The following is a 7,693-nucleotide window of genomic DNA, read 5'->3' as shown; positions in this document are numbered from 1 at the left end:
TAAATGTGCCATCTCAGTCATTTCAATGTCATTTGCCAATTTTTTGTGTATATAAGTTTGTGTATATAAGTGGTAAGCAGCTGAAACAAATTTTATTGGCTACAACAGATAGTATTCGTAAAATGTTAACTAGGTATGTATACAAATGGTTGGTAATGTCTGTATCAGTGCAAAGTGTTCAAAGGTTCTGTCACGGATAAAGATAATGAGGTCCAGGGGTCTTGTTTTAGGTGAATGTGTAACACAGGGCTATCTTAGACAAACCTAAAGAAGAATAAACACACTTCAAAAGTAAATAGCCAGTTACAACCTAACTCATCTATGGCAATTCCGTATGTTGGAAAATTATTGGAAAATTGAAATGAATAATTAAAATTGCTTCCTCTGTGTGTTCAGGGATCTGAATTTGAGATCATGCAATCTTAAGCCATGCCAAGGAGTCCGGATCACTGCCATAGAAGAGTTCTTCATTAACTGTCCATGGAGTTCTTAGCAAGACATAGCAATGTGCATCAATACCTCGTCATGACAGAGGGCAAACATGGATTAGACATTTACGGTCTTTTTTTTTTTTTTGAGGAAAAATTAAACCTTATTTTAAAATCCAGACCACGAGGAAAATATATCACAGTCCTGAAACAGCACACACATGCTATATTATCATTTCAAGTACTAAGCTGGTCAAAAGGCAACAAGGTCCTTATCAGAACGGTAAGGTTCCAGAGTGTGTGGGGGGGTGGGGTGGGTAGGAACACTGCATGTTGCCAAGGCCCCAGGCCAAAGTGGTATTTGGTAATGGGCGGCTGCCCCTCTTTTGCTCTAAAGGAGCCACAGCTCACCCCGAGATGCTTACTTTTTCTTCTTTGACCTTCCTGTGGCCAAGGGATTGTCTCACTAGGGCTATATTATTTCAGGGGGCTAATAAGTACGCAACCCTGGATGGAGGTTTCATTCCTGCAAACCAGGCCTTTTCCAAATCTGGTACTTCCTAACTCTCTTAATTAAGCAGCCAACAGTTCCTCTTTCAGTGTTCATTCCTGAATACAGGTAGTATAGCACAATCGAAAGGCTCTTTCCCCTCAAGGGAAAGTGTCACTGCCAGATTGTCCTGTCCCTCTGCTGCAGACAGCCTCGGGGCCTGTCATGGCAGCCCTTGAGAGGGAAGGTCGGCTTCCCATACCCAGTGTGACATCTCTCTCATGTTTCTGGACGGCTCCAGGCTGAATGATATAATGTGGGAGAATTTTAAGAAATGCATATCCACATCTTGGTGGTCAGAAATGGATATCCAAAAGAACCTTTCAGAGTTCTTATCCAGACTACCTCTCCCAACTCCACATCTTAAATCAACCTCATGCCCTTGAATATAAGACAAAACCAAGCAAAACAAAAGATCCAGGTACTGTTTTTCCCTTTTAAATTAGTGACCTCATGGACTTTGTTTTATAGCTTATGGAAAATGGTGTGGTGATGCTTCAGGTAAACAGGAGGTTGGCAACAAACAGAAACAGCTCTCCTCATACCCCACCAGATCATTGGCAGGTTAGAGGAGCCTGTTGGTACCTGTGCACTAAGAGGAATCTGGTACCTCAGAGGGCTCTGGCTTGGTACAAGGGAGGATAAGCACTCGCCACTAGAAATTTAGGCTCTCAAAAACTCTCTGACCCAACTTTTAGCATCAGCTTTTCCATTTCATTTTCTAGGATTAAAATGTAAAGGAACCAGTGTCCATAGGCAAGTGACATATGCCTTGAACTTGCTGCCATTCTTAATTTCTTCGTTCATAAACTTTGCTTAAAAGACCTCAATTCTCATTTTGTTTTTTAAATGGATTCCTGCCCTCTGTCCCGATGGCCAATGGCAAAAACTTCCAGGTGGATGAGAGAGACTCCTTCATCTTCTTGGTCATGTGAGGTTCATGTGGTCCTCCACACACTGGGTCACAGAGCTCCCCATTTGCCACGTCACCTGAACCTCTTTAGTCCCAGCATCTATTGAATTTTTGGCTTTGTCATTGTAATGCATGGTGTACTGGGCCAGGTGGTCCTGGAACTTCTTGAACTTGCTGGTCACCAGGGCCTGGGCTTAAGCCAGAGGCACGTGGCAGTGTTCAGTGCACTGGAGCACCTTCTGCATGGAGGTCTGGCTGTCATCACTGCAGCAGGCTCTGCACCGGAACATGAGGCCCTGCACCTTCCGGATGTTCTCTCCCTCCAGACTCTGCATCACGGAGTCTATCACCTCCAGCACCGCCTTGCATGTGGTGCTGGTGCCTACATGGCCGTAAGGTCTTTCTAAACAGAGCTCAGACCTGGTCCACAAACTGTGCACCAGAGTGACCCACAAGGCTGTAGTCTATTTTGTGAGAAATGCCAAGCGCCTAAAAATAAAAAATGGGGTGGGAGACGTATCCTTCAACTAGGTTATGCTATGCATTTTATTTCTTGATGTGTCATTTACTGCTACAATTCTGTGTAACAAACCACCTCCAAAACAATAAGCATTTTTTAGGTCACTGTAGGCCAACCATTTAGGCTGGGATTGGTTAGAAGGTTCTAGTCTAAGTTGTAGTTCCTCATATGTCCTGTAATTGGCTAACTATTGGCTGATCTAGGATGATCTCAGCTGAGATGTGGAAAAACTTGGTTTCCTCCAACTTTATCTCATTTAATTAGGCTGGCATGGGCATGGTCTCGTAGTACAGCAGAAACACAAAGAGTAACTCAATCACACAAAGAATTAGGAGGAAATGTGCATCTTCTTTCAAGCCACTCTTTGTGACACATTTGCCAATATCTCATAGGTCAAAGTAAGTAAACTGGCTGAGCTCTAAATCAGCGTGAGAGAAAAATATAAGATTACAGGACTGACTGTGAATGTTAGGCGACTATTAACTGAGACCATTGATGCAATCTATCTACTATAGTTTGTACACTAACCCTGATTATTTATGTTCCTTCCACATGCAAAATACACTAAACCCCTTTTAAGACTCCAACGTTTCATCCAAACATGGCAACAGAGTACAGGATTTTATGCTCTATATCAGGTTCATATGCTTCTCCTTGGATGTGGCTCCCCTTGATGTGTAGACATATCCTAAAACTGTGAGTAATCTGCCCCACTTCCACAACTCAACATGGAATGCTGAGACAGGGACTTGATAAATACAATAGATACTTCTTTTTAAAAGGGTGAAGCAGTAAAGAAAAATAAATAAAAGAGTGAAGCAGTGGAGACATATAGCACTCACTGATTTGTTTTCAATTGCTGTATGGAAATTATCACAAGCTTAGTAGCTTAGAACAACACATATGTATTATCTCAGATTCCATGGGTCCAGGGTCTGGGTATGGATTAGGTGAGTCCTCTGTCAGGGTTTCACCAGGTTGAAGCCAAGGTGTTGGCCTGGGCTATGATCTCATCTGAGGCTCAGGGTGCTCTTCCAAGCTCACCGATTGTTGGAAGAATTCAACTCCTTGTGGTTGTAGTCCCCAAGCCTTGGCTTTCTTGGTCACTATAGGCTGGGGACCATATTAACTCTTAGAGGTTGCTCTCAGTTCCTTGCTATGTAGCCCCGCATGTAGTTGTTCATAATATAGTACAGTGGTCCCCCATATCTGTGGTTTTGCTTTTTGTGGTTTCAGTTACCCAAGGTCAACCATGGTCCAAAAATATTAAATGGAAAATTCCAGAAATAAACAATTCATATGTTTTCAGTTGCACATCATTCTGAGCAGTGTGATGAAGTCTTGCACCGTCCTGCTCCATCCTGCCCGGGATGTGAATCATCCCTTTGTCCAGAGTATTCACGCTGTATACACTACCTGCCTGGTAGTCACAGTAGCCACCTGGGTTATCAGATGGACTGGCATGGTATCACAATGCTTGTGTTCAAGTAACCCTTATTTTACTTCATAATGCCCCCAAAGTGCAAGAGTAGTGATGCTGGCAATTCCGATATGACGAAGAGAAGCTGTAAAGTGCTTTCTTTAAGTGAAAATTTCAGGTGAGTACAGTTAAATATTTGGAGAGAGAAAAAGACCACATTCACATAACTTATATTGAAGTATATTGTGATAATTGTTCTATTTTCTTATTAGTTGTTGTTAATCTCTTATTGTGCCTAATCTATAAATCAGACTTTATTATAGGTATATGTATACAGGGAAAAAAATAATATGTAGAGAGTTCAGTACTATCCGTGGCTTCAGGCATCCACTGGGGTCTTGGAACATATCCCTTGTGGATGAGGGGAGATTACTGTATTTCCTTCTTCAAGGCCAGCAGGAGAATATCTCTCATGTTGAATCTCTCCCTTCAGGAAGAGCTCAGTTGCTCTATTAAGGGCTCACTTGATTAGGTCAGGCTTATGGAGGATAATCTCTTTTTTAATTAATTCAAAGTCAACTGATTAGTAACCCAATTGCACCATATTCACTAATCCCTTCTATAGTCAGTGAGAGGGAGTTATACTCACAGTTATAATCACACCATAAGGGTAAAATATTGGGAGCTATCTTCTCAGTCCTCTCTCTTGTCCCCAAAGATTCACGTCCTTACCAAACATTTGCTTCTTTCCCAATGTTCTCAAGAGTCTTACCCTGTTATGGCATCTCTCTCAAAGTAAAAAAAAAAAAGAAAAAAATCTCATCATCTGAATCTAAATTTCATTATCTTATCAGCTCAAACTTCAAAATCTCATTACCAACATTATTTAAATCAGATGCAAAGGAGGCTCCTGGATGTGACATATTAAGTGCAGTTCTTGAAGCATGATTCCCCTCAACCTGTGTAGCTGTGAAACTAAAGAGCTAGGTTAGGCTAAGCTGTGATGTTCTGTAGGCTAGGTGCATTAAATACATTTTTGACTTAACAATATTTTCAATTTGTGATGGGTTTTCAGGATGTAACCCCATGATAAGTTGACAAGCATCTGTAACATATTATAAAGCCTCTATAATTTAAACTGTGTGCATGAACAGCTAGTGATATAGAGTAAAAAGTACATGAATTGTCCCATACACATGAATGAGTTTAGCATATGTTATAGGCAGCATCTCAAAACCAATGATGGAAATTGGGCCGGCCGAGTGGCACGATGGTTAAGAACTCGCTTGGGATGCCAGAGGGTCCCGGTTCGGATCCCACATAGGAGGGCCAGTGACCCTGCCCTCCACAGCTAAGATGCTGAACAACAGCTCAACCTGGAGCTGGGCTGCCATGAGTCGCCGGCGACGGCGTAGGCTGCAGCCCCTGTGGCAGTGGGTTGCCATGGGCTACCACGTGTAGCCAGCAGCCAGCGTGAGTGGCCAGCAGCCGCAGTGAGCGGCCGTCCAGAAGCCGGCGACTGATCTGCCTCGCCCGAGAAGAGCACAATGATGGTGCCAGCTTGGGCCAGTGAAGCAACGACCTCCACAACTAGATTGAAGAACAAAACGACAGCAACTTGTCTGTTCCCCTTCCCCCAATTCCCCAGCGCTGTTCCCCTCCCCGCAATTCCCCAATAAAAATCTTTAAAAAAAAAAAAAACAATGATGGAAAAAAAATGGACTATTTAATAAATAGTATTGGCAAGTAGGTAGTCATCTGAAACAACTAAGTTGTTTCCCTACCTCACATAATAAGGTATAGAAAAAATAAAAGTGATTTATTTTATCACTTTGCAGTGGGGAAACATTTTTTTAATATTTTATTTTTAGTTTTATTAGTTTCAGGTGTACAAAACAATGCAATAGTTATCCTTTTCACCCCTTACAAATTGACAACTCCCTCCCCCATCCACTGCCCTCCCATTCCCGATATACATATGTATTACAATTCCATTGACTCCATTCCCACACTCTACTCCACATCCCATGACTATATATGTATTAAATTATAGTTGACATATAATATTATTCAACAGCAGCTTCAGATGTACAGTGCAGTGGTCAGGCCTCTACACCATCCATGAAGGGGTCTCCCTAACAAGACATGAGTCCATCTGGCCCCCTAAAAAATATTTACAACATTATTGATTATATTCCCCAGACTGTCTTTCTATCCCTGAGGCCATATTGTAATTACCAATTTGTATTGTCTCATCCCTTCCCCTTCTCCTTCATCCCCACCCCCTCCCAAATAGCAACCCTCAGTTTTTCCTCTGTGTCTCCGAGACTATTTCTGTTTACATTGCTCGTTTATTTAGTTCTTCAGATTCCACATATAAGTGAGATGATATAGAATTTGTCTTTCTCTGACTGACTTATTTCACTTAGCATAATATTCTCTAGGTCCATCCATATCGCTGCAAATGGTATGATTTCTTTCTTTATAGCTGAGTAATACTCTGTTGTATAAATGTACCACAGTTTCTTAATCCAGTCATCTACCGATCGGCATTTCAATTGTTTTCGGCATTTCAATTATTTCCAAGTTTTGGCTATTGTAAATAGCGCTGTAGTGAACATAGGGGTGCATATATTTTTTTGAATTAGTGTCTTGGGTTTTTCAGGATAAATACCTAGGAGTGGAATGGCTGCATCATAAGGTAGTCTCATTTCCAGTTTTTTGAGATACCTCCATACTGAATTCCATAGTGGCCTCACCAATCTGCAATCTGCAGTGGGGAAATTTTTAACTACGTACAAATGATTCAAAATCCAGAAGTCATAAAACATTGACCAAAAAAAGATAGGCTGAGAAAAAGTATTTGTATCTTATATCATAGACAGAGGTCTAATCTCCCAAACATGTAAAGAATTCCTATAAGTTGATAAGGACCAACAATAGATAAATGGGCAAACACTATTCAGCAAAATGTTCACAGAAAAGGAAATATTAATTGCTTTTAAGATATGACATGATCAAGTTGATGACACATGCGATGGGGTGTGAGGCACGCTCTGGTGCACTGCTGGTTGGGAGTGTAAATTGCCAGGGTCCTTAAGGAGGGCACGTATGCTGTAAATGTCAAAATTAAAAATGCGCCTACCAAGGCCGGCCAAGTGGCTCGGTTGATTAAGAGCTCGCTCAAGAGTGCAAACTCTGAGCATCAGGGTCGCCGGTTTGATTCATGGCCCTAGCTGAGCTGCCGCTGAGCTGCCAACAGGTGGCAGGTTGGCTCAGCTAAAAAAATAAAAATAAAAATAAATAATAAATAAATAAAAATGCATCTACCATACGACCCAGTAGTCCCATAGCTGGGAACTTACCTTTCACATATAAGCATATTTGTGGAAAATGACATATAAAGAAGGGTATTCATTATAGTATTATTTGTAATAGTAATTGGTTGGAACTAATTAATAAGGAAATGGGTTTCCTAATCCACAAGGAAATTATGGGCTGATTATGTGACATTCATGTCATATAACTATGTAATGACAACAAAGAATGGAGAAACTATATGTTGATAGGGAACAATCTCCAAAGAATATTTCTATGTGGAAAAAAAAGTACAGAAATCTGGAGAGTATGATATATTTTGTGTTGAGAGGAGAAATAAGAATGTTATTTCCTTGTACTGTATAAAGGAACTTTGTAAGAATACATAGAAAGCTAGTAGAAGTGGCTACATGTAATGGGGGAGAAAGTGTCATGAGAATTAGACAGATGAGGGACAGTGGAGGAAAATAAAACTTTTCACTATCTGCCTTTAATATTTTCTGTTTTTTGAGTCATCTAAATATATTCCCTACTCAAAAAGACA

The 7,693-nt window shown here is 41.0% G+C and overlaps 1 pseudogene; it reads right to left on the bottom strand.

The window, feature by feature from the left end:
- Positions 1–1,804: 1,804 nt before the first annotated feature.
- On the bottom strand, positions 1,805–2,181 carry LOC109371943 (protein FAM136A pseudogene; annotated as a pseudogene).
- Between the last annotated feature and the right edge of the window lie 5,512 nt (positions 2,182–7,693).

The sequence above is a fragment of the Hipposideros armiger genome, unplaced genomic scaffold (genome assembly GCF_001890085.2).
Source record: "Hipposideros armiger isolate ML-2016 unplaced genomic scaffold, ASM189008v1 scaffold_603, whole genome shotgun sequence".
NCBI classification, from domain to species: domain Eukaryota; kingdom Metazoa; phylum Chordata; class Mammalia; order Chiroptera; family Hipposideridae; genus Hipposideros; species Hipposideros armiger.
This window is presented reverse-complemented; position numbering and strand designations above follow the sequence as displayed.